A 19705-nucleotide genomic window follows, 5' to 3' on the forward strand; every position below is an offset into this window, starting at 1 on the left:
TCACTACCTTTGGAGCCTTCTATTATGTGTCTATGCCTTTTGGACTCAAGAGTGCACAGGCGACTTATCAGCGTTGCGTGCAGAACTGTCTTCATAACCAGATTGGGCGCAATGTTCATGCCTATGTGGATGATATTGTGGTTAAGTCCAGGGAGAAGGAAACCTTGATAGATGATCTGAGAGAAACCTTTGATAATCTTCGGGTCTACAAGATGATGCTTAACCCGGCCAACTGTGTTTTTGGTGTTCCTGCAGGCAAGCTCTTGGGTTTTCTGGTTTCTCATAGAGGCATTGAAGCTAACCCGGAGAAGATTAAGGCAATCACCTCTCTGGCTAAGCCGGCATGTATAAACGACGTCCAGCGCCTGGCGGGTCGTATCGCTGCTTTAAGCCGGTTTATAAGCCGTTTGGGTGAGAAGGCCATGCCACTGTACCAGTTGATGAAGAAAACTGATGATTTTGTCTGGAATGATGCTGCTAATACTTCCTTTGAGGATTTGAAGAGACAGCTGGCTGAGCCCCCAGTCCTTGCTGCTCCGGTTGACAAGGAGCCCTTATTACTATATGTAGCTGCTAACACACGAGCCGTCAGTGTGGCTGTGGTGGTGGAGCGCAAGGAAGACGGTAAGGAGTATCCGGTTCAGCAGCCGGTTTATTACGTCAGTGAAGTACTCATCGAGTCCAAACAGCGGTATCCGCATTGGCAGAAGCTTGTTTATGGTGTGTTCATGGCAAGCCGGAAGCTTAAGCATTATTTCCAAGGTCACCCCATCACTGTGGTTAGTTCTGCTCCCCTCGGAGACATCATCCAAAATAGAGAAGCCACAGGAAGAGTGGCTAAGTGGGCTATAGAGCTCGGGCCTCATGGTCTGAAATACGTACCGCGCACTGCTGTTAAATGTCAAGCTTTGGTGGCTTTCATCAATGATTGGACAGAGCTACAAGTGCCCGAAGAAAAGCCGGATAATACATATTGGACTATTCACTTTGATGGGTCTAGGCAATTGGAGGGCTCGGGGGCTGGAGTTGTATTGGCTTCCCCTAAAGGTGACAAGTTTCATTATGTGATGTGGTTGATGTTTCCTTGCACTAACAATGCGGCTGAGTACGAGGCCTTGCTCCATGGTCTTCGGATGGCTAAGGAGATGAGCTTGAGCCGGGTTAGGTGCTTCGGCGACTCAGACTTAGTGGCTCAACAAGTATCAGGCAAGTGGGATTCCAAGGACCCTCTCATGGCGGCTTATCTCCATGAAGTTGATGCCATTGCTGGACATTTTCAGGGTTACCAAGTAGAGCATATCGATCGCAGGAAGAACGAGGCGGCTGATGCACTAAGCCGGCTGGGCTCTCAGCGAAAGCCGGTGCCGCCCAATACTATCTTGGACATCTTGCATAACCCTTCTGTTAAGTTACCTACAGAGGAAGACTTGGCTATCCCCGACCCGGAAGCACAGTTGCTGGCGGCTCTCCACATCACCCCGGACTGGACAGTACCATACTTGGCTTACATGACCCGGGGAGAGTTGCCTGAGGCTGAAACTTTGGCCAGACAGACAACCTGGCGGTCTAAGTCAATGATAATTATCAATGGTGAGCTACATCGCCGCAGTGTCACTGGAACTTTCCAGCATTGCGTTTCCCCTGAGGAAGGCCAAGATATTTTGCGAGAGATTCACGAGGGGGATTGTGGCCATCATGCCGGCTCAAAATCTCTTGTGGCCAAGGCTTTTCGTCATGGTTTTTATTGGCTGACAGCTCATGCTGATGCGGAGGACTTGGTCAGTAAATGTGATGGTTGCCAGAGGTTCTCGCGACGGGCTCATGTGCCGGCTCAGGAGCTGAGGATGATACCAATCACTTGGCCATTTGCGGTCTGGGGGCTTGATATGGTTGGGCCTTTTAAAAGGTCCAAGGATAAGAAGACCCACCTTTTGGTGGCAGTTGACAAGTTCACAAAGTGGGTTGAGGCAGAGCCAGTTAGCAAGTGTGATGCGGCCACGGCGGTTCAGTTCATGAAAAAGGTGATATTTCGCTTCGGCTTTCCACACAGCATTATAACTGACAATGGTACCAATCTGTCTAAGGGCGCCATGGACGAGTTTTGTCAACGAGAGCATATTCGACTTGATGTTTCATCAGTGGCTCATCCTCAATCCAATGGTCAAGCTGAGAGAGCTAATCAGGAGATCTTGAAGGGCATTAAGCCCCGGCTTTTGGTCCCTTTGCAACGGACGCCGGGTTGTTGGGTGGAGGAGTTACCCTCCGTGTTATGGAGCATCAACACTACTCCTAACAGGTCTATGGGTTACACGCCTTTCTTCATGGTTTATGGAGCAGAAGCAGTCCTCCCCAGTGACATCCGTCATGATTCACCTCAAGTGGCGGCTTATGTTGAGGCGGATAATGAATAGGCGCGCCAAGATGCTCTTGACTTGTTGGACGAACAGCGTGACATGGCAGCAGCTCGCTCAGCGATTTACCAACAAGACCTGCGCCATTATCACAGTCGCCGGGTTAAGTCCCGGGTCTTCCAGGAAGGTGATCTGGTGCTCCGGCTCATCCAGGATCAAACAGATGCACACAAGCTATCCCCGCCTTGGGAAGGGCCCTTTGTGGTCAGCAAGAACTTGCACAATGGGTCATACTACCTTATCGACGTTCGGGAGCACAAAGATTCACGCAAGTCGGAGGAAGAGACCCGTCGGCCGTGGAACATAGCTCAGCTTCGACCTTATTACACTTGAGCCACCAGCTCTCATAATGTACATTATTCTATAGTCATGTATATATTATGATAAAGAATAAAGCAGGACCTCTGTCCTTTTCTCCTCCAAAGGTAAACGTATTATTTTCATTATAACATCACATGGTCACTTGGAGGTAGATCCGGCTCATGATCGTATCCGAATCTAGCCGTAAACAATATAATCACCTAGGGGCTTCCTGTTCAAACATAGGTCGTATTCGAACCAAAGAGAACATAGCTGTCGATACCCACTTGATTGGCAAAGTGCCGAGCTCATTGGGGAGTTTTCTTTGATCATATTTGAATCATAGCTCAACCCCCTTTGGGAACCGACGTGGATCGTATTCGAATCAGCGTCGTTAAACAACTCTTAAGGTCATTTGGGGGCTTCCTGTTCAAACATGGGTCGTATTCGAACCAAAGAGAACATAGCTGTCGGTACCCTCTTGATTGGCATCGCCAAAGCCACTGGGGGCTATATGATCGCATTCGAATCTTAGCTTAACCCCTTTGGGACGGTTCTCTGGTCGTATTCGAACCGGAAGCCCCTACGTTTTTGATCTTCTGACTTACAACAAGTTCTGTTGGTCATATCAACAGTGTGCAAGGGCGGCTTTTACTTTGCCGACTTAATTTTGATTCACAACGTTGATAAACACATAGTAAGTATTCTTGATGCTGGTAAACCGGAATTGAGATCTTCATCTCATTATTCGGGTTACATAAACCGGAAGCATACTTGAAGGCTTGTAAGTATGCAATCATAGTTACATCAAAGACATAATTGAGGGCCAGTCTTTAATGACTTTGGTTCTTATTCCGGGTAATATATAAAAGGTCTATGATTCTCAGTACGGTAAGCCGCCTAGAGACTTGTGACTTGTTTTCCATGCAGGATGATTAAAGTCAGCTATTCGAGCTTAAGGAAAGTAACTGATCAATTTTAACCCGGAGGAATAAGAAGAAGCAGCTTCAATGGAGTTAAGCATTCAACACGTGCACGATGGCACGACAAAATTAAGTGTTTATCCTACTCTATTACAAGACTCCCCGAGTCCAAAAGGTGAGGCATTGTTCTCAGGTGCAACCATGAGCCGTCTAAAGATCAAGGTGCTTGTGGAGTCGAAGCTTCCGGCTCATCCCTCTCCGCTTCTCCGGCTGAGTCCATGACCTGGAAGGTTGATGATATCCAGTCAATGCCGCTCAAAGCCTCGAATTGAGCCTCGTCATCAATTAACCCGGCCGGGTCAACATCTGGGGCAAAGGTGTGCTTACGAGTCGGCGGGATCAAGCCGATGGCTTCATAACGCGGAGTGGGGATCCTCTGATTTTCTGCGTTGTAGCCTGGCTGGTACTTGATAAGGTCGGTGTCATTCCCAATCAGGGTGGCCACCGGGCGCATGATCTTCACGCAGGCAGCAAAGTCTTTTTGGTCGAAGGGGGTGCCGTCTTCCTTCAGGCTGGGATATCCAAGTGCGATGTCAGCCGGGTCTAGCTCCGGAAGAAAAGCCTTGGCCCGGCTCAAAGCAGCTATCGCTCCGGCTCTTGCAGAAGCCCGTCGTAGCTCTTGGAAGCACTGAGGAAGAACGGCAAGCCGCCGAAGTACGTCCGCCAGGTGAGTCGGAACTTCATTGGACAGGGCCACAACGGCCAAAGCCCGCTGTGACCCGGTGTAGAGTTGCTCCACCAGAGTGTATACGGCCTTCAGCTTGGTCAGCACATTTTGATTGAGGTTGGCGCTTCTGGGACCTGTTTTACAACGTCAGGTAAGCCGCTAGCAATGATGGGACTTATGAGACATAAAGAAGGTACACTTGTTGAAAGCTCGCAGAATGACTTACCGAAGATTGCGGCGACCATCTGTGACACATGGCGTTTTAAGCCGGAGAGTTTGGCAGTTCTCTCCGTCTGAGCAGCCTCCGCCTGTTCGGCCCGGCTGACCAAAGCAGTTTTCTCCTCGGTCCAAGTCTTCCTTTCGGTTTCAAACTTCTTCTTCAGCTTCTCTTGTGCAGCAACACTGAACTCGAATCTGGCGTTGGCCTTCCGGGTCTCAGTTTCCTGAGTCTTCAGGCGGTTCTTCAGTTCAGAGATTTCAGCTTCAAATTTTTTGCAAGCAGCCTGTACAAATTCCGGGTTATAGCATGAGTGATTGTTATGCAACATTAGAGTCCCAAGCACTTTCCACCCAAAGACACTTGGCACTTGGGGGCTAATGCATATTGAGAGATTCTATTTCCAAATTTCCGGTTCATGAAAGTAAGCCGGAAGTTAAGTCTACAACATTTTCTATCATAAGTAATAGACTTGGGGGCTAGCATAGTAAGACGGACTATGGAGTAAGCAAGAGATTTGTACCTCAGATTTTTGTTGGATCTGCTTCACCATATCAATCTCCAGATCCCGGTTGTTGTGCACTTGACCAATGTAACCCGAGACAATGTCTCCAATGCTCAAGTTAGCATAATCAGTAATTTCCTATCTAGCCCGGCGGCGTTCTAGCAGCTCTTCCTTGGCAGAGCATCTGGCCAGAACAGTGGGTCTTCCCGGCTCAACGTATTCAGTCCGGGTAATCACCACATCCGGGTCATCGGCCGGTTAGGCTGAGCTGGGGATCTCCGGGTTAGCAGAAGTCTCTATGATTGGCTCGTCGGTTGGAGCGGTGGCTTTAGGAGCAGAGGCAGCTGGCAGCTCTTGAGTTGAAACCTCCGGTTCAGTCAAGACCGGCTCTTCGACCGGTTTATTCTTCTTCGCTCTCTTGCTGAGCTTTGCTTGAGCACTGAAAGGACAAAAGGTTAGTACAAAAGCATGAGTAAGATAAGCACAACATAAGATGATCATCATTACCCAGGCGCGGTCTTGAAAGCCGGCAGGTTAGATTGCATAGAATCACCAGAGGAAGGTGAAGTTTCTTGATAATTTGAATCAGACGAATTGAGCGGTTGACGAGTGACACCCGCTAAAGGATGAAAAGGGTATAGGTTGGAGATAACCTCAGTCCGACGCTTTCTTGATGCCTCGGGTAAGCCGGAGGAGAGGTCTACATCCTTGCTGGCCCGGGTTTGCCTCCGGCTCTCATGAATCTGTTGCTTCAAAAGAAATTGAGGATCTTGATAAGCTAAAGGATGCGAAAGTCTTACTTTCCGGGTTACTCTTCAGACTTTCAGCCTTGGCAAGGGGTCCGAGTCGGAGGAAAGTATAGTTACCTCTTCAGTTACCGGGTTACTCGCTCCGGTATCATCCTGCAGATAATCAAGTCGATAAGGTGGTTAAAAGACAGACGACAAGCAGAAACAAAAGAAGAGCCTAAGGAATCAGGGGTTACCTCTGACACGGAGCTGTCATCCAACTGAAGCAGCTCTGAGGCAGTAGGCTTGCTTCCCTTTTTGCGGGGAGCGGCTCTCCTGGCGGCTTTCTTAGCCTTCCTGGCTTTTTTGGCCGCCTCATGGTCATATTTGACCTTCCAGAACTTATCATTAGCCTGAAAAATACAATAGAGACTTATTAAGGTTCAGATGAAAACTATCCAAGGGGTAGGTAAGGTGTCCAGGTCAGTGGCTTACCGCTGGAGCCGGGTTAGTTTTGCAGAAGGGGCTTAAGCCGGTCCTCCCGCAGTCTGTCAAGCTCTCATTCAAGAGGGATTTGGTCATGTCGTCAACGACGTCTTCAGGGAGATCGTTGCGGCTGTGCCGCAGAGGGTCATCTTTCCGGCCCGTGTAATCACACATTAAGCCGGGGCGGCGGCTCAAGGGGATCACCCGCCAAGAGATCCAGACCCGGACCAGATCAATGCCGTTGAGGCCATTTCCCAGGAGAGCCTTAATCTTGTTGATGGTGGGGATCAGAGATTGACGCTCGGCTTGAGATAGCTTATCCGGCAGGGGGTGACTTGGCTCCAGACGCAGGGCACGAAAGCCGGGCAGAGGGCTCTCGTTAGCCGGAGAAGTGTCCTGGCAGTACAACCATGTCTGTTTCCAGTCCTTTGGATGGCTTGGCGGCTCAGCGTAAGGAAAGAGGCAATCTCTCCGGCGTTGAATGGAGATTCCACCAAGTTCCAGGCTCGGCCCATTGGCGCACTCATTCTGGCGGTTCAGATAAAATAGCTCTCTAAAGAGCAGTAGGCTGGGCTCTTCTCCAAGATAGACTTCGCAGAATAATTGAAAATTGCAAATATTGGACACGGAATTGGGTCCTATGTCTTGCGGCCGCAGATCGAAGAAGTTCAGAACATCCCTAAAGAATTTTGAGCCGGGCGGTGCGAAGCCCCGGCTCATGTGATCAGCAAATATCACCACCTCACCATCTCTAGGTTGAGGTCTCTCCTCCGACGGGTCAGGGGCACGATAAGACATGACCTCCTTCTTGGGCAGGTAACCCGTCTTCACAAAATCAGCTAACGTGTCATCAGTAACGTTGGATTTCATCCAATTGCACGTAATGGGTGCCTTGGGAGCTTTGGGCGGCATTGTGAAAGACAGAGGCCTATGACAAAAGGAAATGTCCGGTTCAAGTATAAGCCGGAGGAAGTTTACAGTTCAATGTTTAAAATGGCGGCTTATGAAGGGGCCTAAAGACATATGGCTAATTGCATCGGGTTATCTAAGCCGCTGAGGGCATCGTGAGTAATTCAAGTTGTCTAAAGCCTTATTATAAATGAGCCGGAAATTTCTACAGCGTGTGGCCTCTTTTAAGCTGGAGATATGAGCCGCCATAGCTAAACAGATGCAATTTTTGACTAAGTGTGGCGCAAACAAGTTTCACATATCACAGTAATTATTCTGGATCAAACGATCGACTGGAAAGGGAAAATTTCTAGACCTAGCCGTAGTGTTGAGGATATAACCCTTAGAGTCACCCGCCAGGATGGGCCGGGTTACTCATAATGGTCATCACGCGAAGCCCAGTACCGAGCTTGAAGACGGCGGGTCAATGATGGGCCTAAGACCCGGAGATGGCTTAAGGCCCGTAGTTATAACCGCCGTTATGGTGGAACTTGTAGTGTAAGGCAAGAATAGTGGAGAGTCCGAGCCGGACACTCTTATGAGCCGGCCGGGACTCTGAGAGCCGCCGGGCGTCAACCTCTCTATATAAAGGGATGACCCGGCGGCGGTTTAGGGACAAGGAAGATCAGATCGATAACCAGGCAGGGCGGTTTAGCTCCTGGTCGTCGAAACCCCAAGCAATACAACCTCGACTGGACGTAGGCTTTTACCTTCACCATAAGGGGCCGAACCAGTATAACCCTCGTGTTCCTTGTCCCGTTTAACCCCTTTAAGCTTCCAAGCTGCGATGGCTCCACGACTAAGTCCTAGCTCAAGGACATCTGCCGTGACAATTCCACGACACGTAGTGCATGCGTTGAAGACATGGAGACATTTTCTCATCGGAAACCACTGTGAGGTGTACACGGATCACAAGAGTTTGAAGTATATTTTGACGCAGAAGGAGTTAAATCTCAGGCAAAGGAGATGGTTGGAGCTCATAAAGGATTATGACATGAGATTGCATTATCACCCCGGAAAGGCTAACGTAGTAGCTAACGCGTTGAGCCGCAAGAGCCATGTTAACACACTCATGACCGGAGAGTTACCGAAGGAATTAGCCGAGGATCTTCGTGAGCTATGTTTGGAAACAGTTCCGAGAGGCTATGTAGCAGCATTGGAGATTCAGTCTACTTTGATGGATAAGATCAGAGAAGCTCAAAAGACTGACAAGGAGATTGCCTCTATAAAGGAGAAGATGAACAAAGGAAAAGCTAAAGGATTTCGTGAGGATGAGCACGATACCCTATGGTTTGAAGACCGTGTTTATGTGCCTAACGACTCGGAGATCAGGAAGTTGATTCTACACGAGGCCCATGATTCACGATATTCGATTCACCCAGGAAATACCAAGATGTATTTGGATTTGAAGGACATTTTCTGGTGGACCGGAATGAAGAAGGATATTGCGGAGTATGTAGCAGTATGTGATGTTTGTCAGAGAGTGAAGGCGGAGCATCAGAAGCCAGCAGGATTGCTACAGCCATTGTCGATACCCGAATGGAAGTGGGATAAGCTAGGCATGGATTTTATTACGGGATTGCGCAGAACTCGTTCAGGCTATGACTCGATTTGGGTTGTAATCGATCGTTTGACGAAGGTAGCTCATTTCATCCCAGTGAAGACCACTTACAGCAGTGCCAAGTTGGCAAAGATATACATGACCAGGATCGTATGTCTGCATGGAGTTCCGAGGAGCATTGTATCAGATAGAGGAACCCAGTTTACCTGAAAGTTCTGGAATTAGTTGCACGAAACTTTAGGTACCAGGCTAGAGTTCAGTACAGCTTTTGATCTGCAGACAGATGGACAGACCGAGAGAGTCAATCAAATTTTAGAAGATATGCTGAGAGCTTGTGCGCTAGATTATGGATCTAGTTGGGACGACAATTTGCCATATGCACAGTTCTCTTACAACAACAGTTATCAATCCAGTTTGAAGATGGCCCCTTTCGAAGCCTTGTACGGAAGGAGGTGCAGGACCCCATTGTCATGGGATGAAGTTGGAGACCGCTAGTTGTTTGGACCGGATTTGATTAAGGAGTCTGAACAGAAGGTGAAGTTGATTCGCGATAGACTCAAAGTAGCCCAGTCCAGGCAGAATTGCCACGCAGATTCTAAATGCAAGGAGACAGTTTACAAAGTCGGAGACCGAGTTTATCTTCGTGTGTCACCACTTCGAGGAGTTAAGCGCTTTGGAGTTAAGGGAAACTTAGCGCCACGTTTTGTAGGACCATACAAAGTTTTGGAGCGTATGGGAGAAGTAGCCTACAAGTTGGAATTGCCCGAAGGATTGTCAGGAGTTCACGACGTATTCCACGTTTCCCAGTTGAAGAAGTGTCACGTAGAGATGGCTGATATACCGCTGAGAGATACAGTGCCGCTAGAAGCGATTCAGTTGGATAGTGATTTGACTTATGAGGAGAAACCCGTCAAGATTCTTGAGTATGCCAGCCGAGTCACCCGCAGCAAGGTTATGAAGTTTTGCAAAGTTCAGTGGAGCCACCATACTGAGGATGAAGCCACCTGGGAGCGAGAGGAAGATCTGCTGAAGGACCACCCTCACCTATTTTCTAGCCAACCCGAATCTCGAGGGCGAGATTCATCTTAAGGCGGGTAGGTTTGTAACATCCCAAATTTTCAATTTGGAATTTTATACACTAGGTCATCATTTGCATATCATATTTTATTTGCATTTTGGTTTGATCCTAGAAATTCTAAGCAACTCAAGGACCTTCGGGGAGAGTTGGGGATTTCGTTATTTTCATATTTGAGTTTTCTCAAATTTTGAAAATAGGATCATTTGATTTTATTTATTTTATCTTCAATTATTTCTATAATAACAATATGAGAGAGGGAATAAAATGACTTTCCCAAAAATAAAGAAATATTGAGGATTTAATAATAAAATCAAATATTATTTTATCTGGAGTTTTCTCTATTTTATTTGAATTTAGGAAAATTGCACGTTTTTCAAAATTTCATTTTAGGGCCAAGAAAATGTTCATCTCGTTCTAAATATTTTATTTAGACGGCGAAAATTTGTTTTGACATTTTTAGATTTTTATTTATTTTTCTAGAATATTTTTCTTAGTTCGGCGGAATTTAAAAAAAACGCTCCCGCGTCTGACTGGGCCGAAGGCCCAGCAGAGCCAGGCCGGCCTGTCCCCGCCGCCTTGCCCACTCCCCCAACCCGCCACCCCCTCCTTAAATAGCCGCCGCCGCCGCTCCTCACCCCGCCACCAGACCCGCCCCGCCTCCCGCAGCCGCCGCCGAGCCGCCGCCGCCGCCGTTCGTCGCCCGCCCCACCCGGAGCCCCGCCGCCCCACCGGACCCCGCCGGAGCCGCCGGACTTTGCCGGAGCCCCGACGAGGTAGCCACCCGCCGCCGCCCCGGTTTTCTGAAGGAAACCGATACGGTTGTTTTTAGAAACCCTAGTTTTCGTTTTTTTAGATCGGTTTTTCCGGTTTATCTTTTTAGCGAGCGTTCGCCCATTCGTTCGTTTTAACGGACGAATTCGCCGTTTAGTTTCAGTTGACGAACGTTCGTTCGTTAATCTGTTTGTCAGTTTTTCTTTTTCTCAGATTTTTCCGCGATTATTTCTGATCGCGATTTCTGATCCGATTTTCGTTCTAGTATAACTTTTCGCTCGTTTATCGGAATCAGGTGATTCGAGCGCCTAGAGTTTCGTCTCGAAACCCTCTTTCCGTTTAACCTACTCAAACAAGTTTTTGCTTCTGTAAAATTTCAATTAGGTCCAGAATAGTAAACAAAGTTTGTTTCTTTCGCCGTTTGACTTTCGTTGCTTCGTTTGATTTGATTTTTTTTGCAAACCGGAGTTCTTAAGTTGAACTTTCTGGTTAGATCTCTTATTTGAGTTTTACCCGTGCATTAGATGAGTACTTATTGTATGCTTGTTTGTTTGCGATAGAGTACCCGTAGTGCGCCGCTTGCTACATTGAATCTCTAGGTTTCGCGGATCATCGGCAAGGCAAGTAACACTTTGATCATATCTCTTTACTACCCAGTTTTTATTGCATTAGATCAATCCTCAAACAATTGCATGATTAGGATCTAATTAATATGTGGGTTTTGGGAAGTAGATGAGGTAGTACCTATTGCCCTGCATTCAAACCTTGGGAGTTACTTCTATGTTTGCTTATTATGCCATGCTATGCTAGTAGACGTGGATTGGGTCAGTGTATCCATGACTGATGTGAGATTGTTAATTAATGGTTTATTTAAGGTGGCAACTTAAACACACATCTGGGTGGATTGAGGCACCTGGGTATTCCAGCGATTGCCTGTTTTTCTTTATGGACCGCCACCCAGGCTCAAAGGGATCATGAGATTATTCATGCTAGAAACTTCTGTGTGCAGCCACAAGCTACTATGGGCTCTAGCATAGTTGACTAAGTCGTGCGAACTCTTACAGTGGTAGACTAGCAGATGTAGGGGATGTAGGTTGGTACTGTCTACCCGATCGTAAGGTGCTAGCGCTTCTGAAAGACTATGTCTCGGTCATCCGTTTCTCAAACATCATGTAGTGCGAGAATACAAACGGAGGAGATCGAGTCTTGTGGGGAAAAGTGCGCAAACCTCTGCATAGTGTATAAACTAATCATGATTAGCCGTGTCCCCGGTTATGGACATCTTGAGTATCTAGTACCTGGATTTTCCTGTGAATCTCATCATGTTACTTAAATTAATATTGTTGGGTTTTAATGATGATGTTACTTAATTGGGAATGAGAATGCTGTCAACCATTCTCAATGTTTAACAACCACCATGATAGTTAAATAAAAATTATTCCTTTGCAGTAGGGAAAAATTGGCTTTTCGCAAAACTGTAACCATAGAGCTTTCCACTAGCCATATATGCATGTAGTATAGCATTATTCTATTCATTACTCTCTATGTGTTACATTGCCAGCATATTCCATGTGCTGACCCGTTTTCGGGCTGCAACGTTTCATGTTGCAGACTTTTCAGACGACGAGCAAGGTGCTTTTAGGTCGTGGTTCTATACTCAGTGATACCGTTGGAGTTGATGGACTCACTTATCTTCCAAGCCTTCCGCTGTTATCGTTATTAGATGGCCTTAAGCCATATTTATTGTAATAAGTTCTCTTTTGAGACATTCGATGTAATAAGTGTGTGATTGCTACTCTGTTATAGATCCTTCAAGTACTGTGCGTGTCAGCATTACTGATCCAGGGATGACACTGATGCACAGAGACTTGACCGTCTGAGGTCTGGTCGCTACAATATGGTATCAGAGCACACGCTGACTGTAGGACACGACCACTAAGCTTAAACCCTAGATCACTACTCTCTCTTCTCATTTCTAACTCCTCATCTTTTCTACTCTTTTAGGATGGTGGATGCAAGGAACAAGTTCACGCAACCGCATGAAGATACACCCTTTGGACGCCACCTGAGGGAAGTCACTAGATACGTGAACATCGGAATACCAAGCTTCACCGGAACCTACAACGCCACATTACCAGAAGAGGAGAGTTGGATGATTCGAGTTCAAGTTCCAGGAAGGACGTTCATGCCAGTCACTGAGCCCATAGAGTTTTCCTTTGATGCACCAACCTGGAGTCTAGGAAAGAGCATGGCAGCCCACATCACCATGGGACGCATTGGAGAAGTATACCACAAGGAGCTTAAGGATACCATTTACCAGATTTGTGGGCGCCGAGATGAGCAATGGGAGATGATCAGTACCAAGAAGGATAGATCAATTGCGGCTTTCATCCAGGAGTTAAACCAGCACATTCGTCGCCAGGAGAACCAAATGTGCGCAGGCATGATAGATCTGAAGAAGGCATTGACCAAGATCACGGAGCTGGAAGAAGAACTCAAGGCTACACACGAAGATAATGAGGAGGAAATCGCAACCTTAGTGGAGAAGAATGATGATCTGGAAAAGAATATCGGAGTATTCATGGGAGAACCAGCACCAGGAGGAGAAGACGATGATTGCACTTGCCTAGAGAACTACATCATCATCGACAACACCGACTCGGACCCCAGTGAAGATGACTTTGTTGATGAAGCTGGAGCAGATATTATGGAGTCTTCGACTGATCAAAATTTCTAGTAGACCACCATATCAGTAGTAGTATTCCCCCATGTATATAGTATAGTCCGAGCACTTTGTAACGATAGTTAGATCGATTGTATGCCCTTGTTTGATTTGAATGAGTGATATTGTTTGCTTTTGTCTCATGTGCATACGGGTAGTGTTTTCTCTCTAGACCTCATTCTATTCTGAATTCTCATCTTTTCTAAACCCTCAGATGCCTCCGAGACGTGAGAATGGATTTTCTTTCCCACTGGAGCTCACTCAGTTGATCCAGCAGCAGAATGTGTTGATGCAGTTACTAGTCCGGAATCAGAATCAGGGGAACAAAAACAACAACAACAACCACCACCACCACCTGTTGATCACTTAACCCGTTTTCTTAGGCTGAACCCGTTTTCTTAGCACCGAGCCGATTGTTGTAGACGATTGGCTCCGTAAGACAGCAAGGGAGTTAACCACTGCAGGATGCACAGATGCGGAGAAGGTGCGTTTTGCCGCACATCAGCTTGATGGACCCGCAGCATCATGGTGGGAGAATTTCACAGCCACTTATCCTATCGATACTGTCACATGGGATCAGTTTCAGCAGGCTTTCCGTACTGCCCATGTTTCAGCAGGAGCTATGGCCATGAAGAAGCGTGAGTTTCGCAACTTGCGCCAAGGAGGACGGACAGTTGGCCAATATGTGGATGACTTTAGTAAGTTAGCACGTTATGCCCCAGATGACATTGCTACGGATGCAGCTAAGCAGGAGAAGTTTCTGGAAGGACTGAATGATGAGCTGAGCATGCAGTTGATGGTAGCAACTTTCAACAACTACCAGGAGTTGGTAGATCGTGCTCTTACGATTGAAGGGAAGCAGCAGCAGATTGAGAACCGCAAGAGGAAGTATGTACAAGGGAAGTACAATTCTGGAGCTCAGCAGAAGCCACGGTTTTCCCCGAAGTCGGGAGTACATTTCGAGCATACCCATGGAGGAGGTAGCTCGCACAATCATAATGGCCCCAAGAATGGTAACGGGAATGGAGGAAGCAACGGCAAGAACCGTACCAACCCGTCAACCCCAGCCAAGAGAGACCTGAGCCAAGTCACTTGCTATAAGTGTCAGAAGACTAGACATTACGCCAATGAATGTCCTGAAGCCCAGAATGGAAATGGCAATGGAAGCTCTGGGAAGAAGCCGAACCCTTTCAACAGGGGACAGGTGAACCACGTTAACGTGGAGGAGGTTGAAGCTCAGCCAGATGCAGTAATACGTAAGTTTTTGGTTAAGTCATTTACTGCACTCGTTCTTTTTTATACTGGTGCATCGCATTCATACATCTCAAGAGGATTTGTGGATAAGTATAAACTGCCAACCGAAGCCCTTAGGTCACCTATGTTAGTAACCTCGCCTGGAGAAGAATATATGGCTAGTCTATGGTGTGATCAGTTACCATTAAGGATTGGTAACTACGTGTTTCCCTCGGACCTAATAGTATTGGAATCGCAAGGATTGGATGTGATATTAGGCATGGATTGGTTATCGAAGTATGGAGGGAACATTGAATGCGCCAGTAAGACGATTTTGCTTACAACACCGGAAGGAAGAAGGATCAAGTATGTATCCCGGCATGTGCCGAAGAGGACTCAAGTAAATTCCTTATCGGGAGTTGTGCAGGAGGAAGTACCAGTGGTGAAGGATTTCCCTGACGTATTTCCGGAGGAGTTGCCAGGCATGCCACCGGATAGAGACATTGAGTTTTTGATTGAGCTTTTGCCAGGCACAGGGCCAATATATAAGAGACCATACAGGATGCCTGCAAAAGATTTGGAGGAAGTTAAGAAGCAGATTAAGGAGTTACTGGATAAAGGCTATATTCGCCCAAGTGCTTCACCTTGGGGATCGCCAGTGCTTCTAGTGAAGAAGAAGGATACATCATTAAGGATGGTTGTTGATTATCGAGGGTTGAATGAAGTGACCATCAAGAATAAGTACCCACTGCCGATGATCAATGATCTGTTTGACCGTTTGCAAGGAGCAACGGTATTTTCCAAGATCGATCTGCGATCAGGATACCACCAGTTGAAGATCCGAGAGCAGGATATACCTAAGACAGATTTTACCACCAGGTATGGGCTGTATGAGTATACCGTTATGTCATTTGGTCTGACTAACGCACCTGCCTATTTCATGAACCTGATGAACAAGGTGTTTATGGAGTTTCTAGATAAGTTCGTCGTAGTGTTATTGATGATATTTTGGTCTACTCAAAGAATATTGCCCGTGCATTGCAGAGGGAGTATATTTCTCGGCAAGGTGAGCCTGTGATATATTTTACCCCGATAATGCCCGTGCGTTGCAGAGGGAGTATATTTCTCGGCAAGGTGAGCCTGTGATATAAAAGATTTGTATATTTCTTTACCGAGGGAGTATCTCTCTGTCAAAAAATATATTATATGTAAACTAGTTACTCCTGTCTTTCTACTTCCTTTCGCTGATATGTGGGGCAACCGGCAACGGGGTCCACGTGCCATATGCACAAATTAGAGTGCACAACTTCACGGTAGACACACCCCAGTCGTAGCGCTGTAGTAATGCCCAATGATCCGTCAAATCACAACCCCCCCTTTCCAGCTTTAGCAGTAAGCTGGAGGGACGAAGCGGCAATATTTCACTGGGCCTGAATCCCCTTCTCCCTCGTCTGCTTGTTCAGAGAAAACCCCCTCTCGGCGATTGCATAGGGTTTTCTCATGGAGAACCAGGTACGAATTCTTCATCCATCCCCGATAAATCCAAGTCCCTTGGTCGCAGGTAATCCTAGGATGGCAGCCGCAGCCGTTGATGCATTTTTCTTCCTACTGAATCTAGTGTGTTTCATTTGCAGTGCCCAAAGTGTGAGTACCCTACAGGTTTCTGCGCCCTCGGCGAGACAGCACACTTGTTCCTTCTCATCCTAACACAGCATTTTGAAACGCGCACAGTATGTTCCTAGAATCCTCTTTTCTATCCGGGAGGGTGGGGGTTTTTTGAACATGCTGTGTTCTCATATTATTTTTCCTGCAGTGTATTATTTGCTCTGCCAGAACACATGTACTCAAGATGCTCGGCCTTGCCATAACTGAATACACTAGTTTAATGGTCACAGTGAAGACAAGCCATGGATATAAGTTCCAAGTTGGGTTCATGAACCAAGAAGATCGCTGCTTTTTTTATGGCCGAACTTGGATAAACTTTCTCAAGTGTTACGGACTAAAAGTTGGCGCACGAATGTTGATGGAAATAGCAGAACCTGGTCTCATCTTCACTGCGATCTTCCACACAGACGTTGTTCCAATTGTTCATCCATGTTAGTTTTGTATCTGGTTCTTGCTTGTTGCCTCGATTACTTCTTAATCCACCTATTATGTCTAACTAATCACAATTTAACTTTAGAAGTAGCAACGAATCTCTCATGAAGATGCTACTTCTGACTAATATTTTCTTATAATTGGTGGCACGTGTAGGTTTTTTCAGAGTTAAGCAGTCTGCTCGTTTGTTACTCTGTAATAACTCGGCTGTTACTAATGGCACTGAAGTTGACTGGATCGACATCCACAAGTTCCTACACTTTATTGATCGTCTTGATGTCCTTGTGGGGCGTTTCAATGGTGGAAGGCCACGTGGGATATGTGTGCCACTGCTGCACTCGTTGAACAGGTCCAACTGTGTCGAGAAACTTATGGTACGAGTTGTTTTCTATTATATATGTTGTTCATAAACTATTGCTTATACACAGTTTTACAGCTGTGATCTTCTTGAAACAGGAACTGCCGACTTCTATTGTTCCTACACAGATGCCTGACCATGGTCGGGTCACACTTGCGCTTGGTCACAACATGATGTTTATGTCGACCTACTCAATTCCCCTTGGAGGTGAAAAGATACTTATTCATGGGTGGTCTCAAATAATGAAGGCCCGTCCATCTTGGAGAATAGGACAGAAGATTATGTTCATGCTTTTCCATGGCTCTAAAGCGAATATCCTGTTTATGGACCACGTTGCGAGATGAAGCCGCTTTCAGAAGGTTGTGGATGCGCGGGGTGGCGCCTGGGCCTTGTCCTGGGGCTTGGCAGCCTCACCCTTGGTTAACTGTAGGCAAAGTAGCACTGTTCGAGGCGTGCTTTGTACGGTTGAACCTGTATAAGTACTCATACTGCTTTCAGCTTTGGTTGTTAAGTGCCCCTGTTGGTTTCAGTTAAGGTTGTTAAGTACTCCTGCTGCTTTTACAGTCTGTCGTGTTTCTTCAGTCCTGTCTTCCTCCAGCCGCCAAAACCAAACCAGCGCCGGCGGGGCCGCCTGCTTCCGCCTCCCACGGCTGGCTGCGCCTCAGCGCACGCATCGCCGCCCCACCGTCTCCTAAATCGTTAACGCCGACGTCCTCCGCGCGCTTTGGTGCGCTCGCCGCGGCTCTGCCCTCTCGCGTTGTCAACATGGTCAACAAACAAGAGGAATCGGCAGAAGTATGTGGAGAGGATGACAGTAGGGGCCCACCACGTCAGCGTATGGAAAAATAAAATGCTTCCTCCTAGTGTTTTCCTGACATCTGGGACCGACGACATTGTGAGCGTATATAGTCAACAGACAACAGAACAGCACAAGATCGGCTGACACCTGGGACGTAGCTACTCGAGCAGTATCTTTTTTGTTTGGTATTGTTGAGACGGAGCAGGGTTTGAACTGGGCTGTGGCCCGTCTAGCCCAGGCTTATATTTTATGTTCACCATGTAACCAGCCCAGCTATTTTTTCTTTGTGAAAATGAGCCCAGTTTATTTTTACTGAAGAATACCCAATCCAGGCCTACTTATTTTTCTACGCCCTGATGGGCTGCAACTCTTTCAAGATGCCTGCAAATCTTGAAAGTAATATGAAATGGGCTGTAAATATAAAAACAGATGACAAATTGGCAATTACTTTATAATTTCTGAATTTTTTCACATTTTCAGATTCCTATTTCATTGGGCATTAACCTAATTTAAATATATCTTCAAAGTACTTTAAATCTGGCTCGACATTTCCGTATTAAAAATAGTTTGGAACCCACAGAAATATGCGAAATTGGCCCTGGCCAACCAAAAAAACGACTGCAATAAATTGCATAAGAAGTTGCCATGAGCTATATATAAATTATTTAAAAAAAGAGGGAGTGGTCTGACTTGTGGGCCTGTTTAGTTGACGTGTATGCAAGATTTTTTTAGTTATTATATACGTCAACAAACGATTCTAGCAGACGTAACCGTTGGATGTCAATCCAACGGCCGTCGTGTTTCTTCAATCTCTGATCTTCTTGCTCCAGCCGCCAAAGCAGTGCCGGCGGGACTGCCTACTCCCGCCTCCCGTGGCCGGCTGTGCTGCCGCGCAGGCCTCAGCGCCCCCTACTACTCCTACCGCTGGCTAGGGCATCCCTCTACACACCCACACCCCCTGTTATTCTGCGGCGACGACAGCCTCACACCGCAGCCGAACCGGTGAACCCTCGTACTCCTCTCCGCGCGGGCTTCCACTGCCGCGTCTTCCCCGGCTCCGCGTTGTCCCCTTCCTAGGCCTCGCCGTCGTCCACCGCCGTGGTGCTCTCGGCGCGGCGTGGTCAATGTGGTCAATGACCGACTTCCATCGGAAGAGTACTGTACATGGAGAGGCTGACAGCTGGGTCCACGACTGCCGCAAGGAAGTGCCTCCTTATTACGCGGAAAATAATTATTCCTCCACCTGACAGCAGGGACCCACCGGACGGGCCACCAGTATTTCGCAAAAAAGAACATTTCCCCCTGACTGCTGGGACCCACAGGATGGGCCACCGTATTTCGCAAAAAAATGTTCCCCCCGCTGTCAGCTCGGACCCACCGGAAGTGCCTCCTTATTACGCACAAAAAAATGAATACCCCCTACTAGCTGGGACCCACCTTGGTGGGAGGCTGACTTGTGGGCCTACTAAGTTGACTGGGACGGAGGCCTTTGTCCACTTTAGTCAATATATGAACGATTCTAGCTCCAGTGACCGTACGATGTCCATCCAACGGCCGTAGTGCTTCTTCAACCTGTGGTCTTCTTGCTCCAGTCGCCCAAAGCAGCGCCGGTCGTGCCGCCTGCTCCTGCCGCCCGTGGCCAGCTATGATGCCATGGAGGCCTCACCACCCACTACTACTCCCACCGCTGGCCAGACCATCCCTCTACGCACCCACACCCCCTGTTATTCTGCCACGACGGCAGCCTCACACCGCAGCCGAACGAGTGAACCCTCATACTCCTCTACGCGTGGGCATCCACTGCCGCGTCTTCCCCGGCTCCGCGTCGTCCCCATCCTAGG

This window comes from Aegilops tauschii, chromosome 6, assembly GCF_002575655.3.
Source record: "Aegilops tauschii subsp. strangulata cultivar AL8/78 chromosome 6, Aet v6.0, whole genome shotgun sequence".
Lineage (NCBI taxonomy): Eukaryota > Viridiplantae > Streptophyta > Magnoliopsida > Poales > Poaceae > Aegilops > Aegilops tauschii.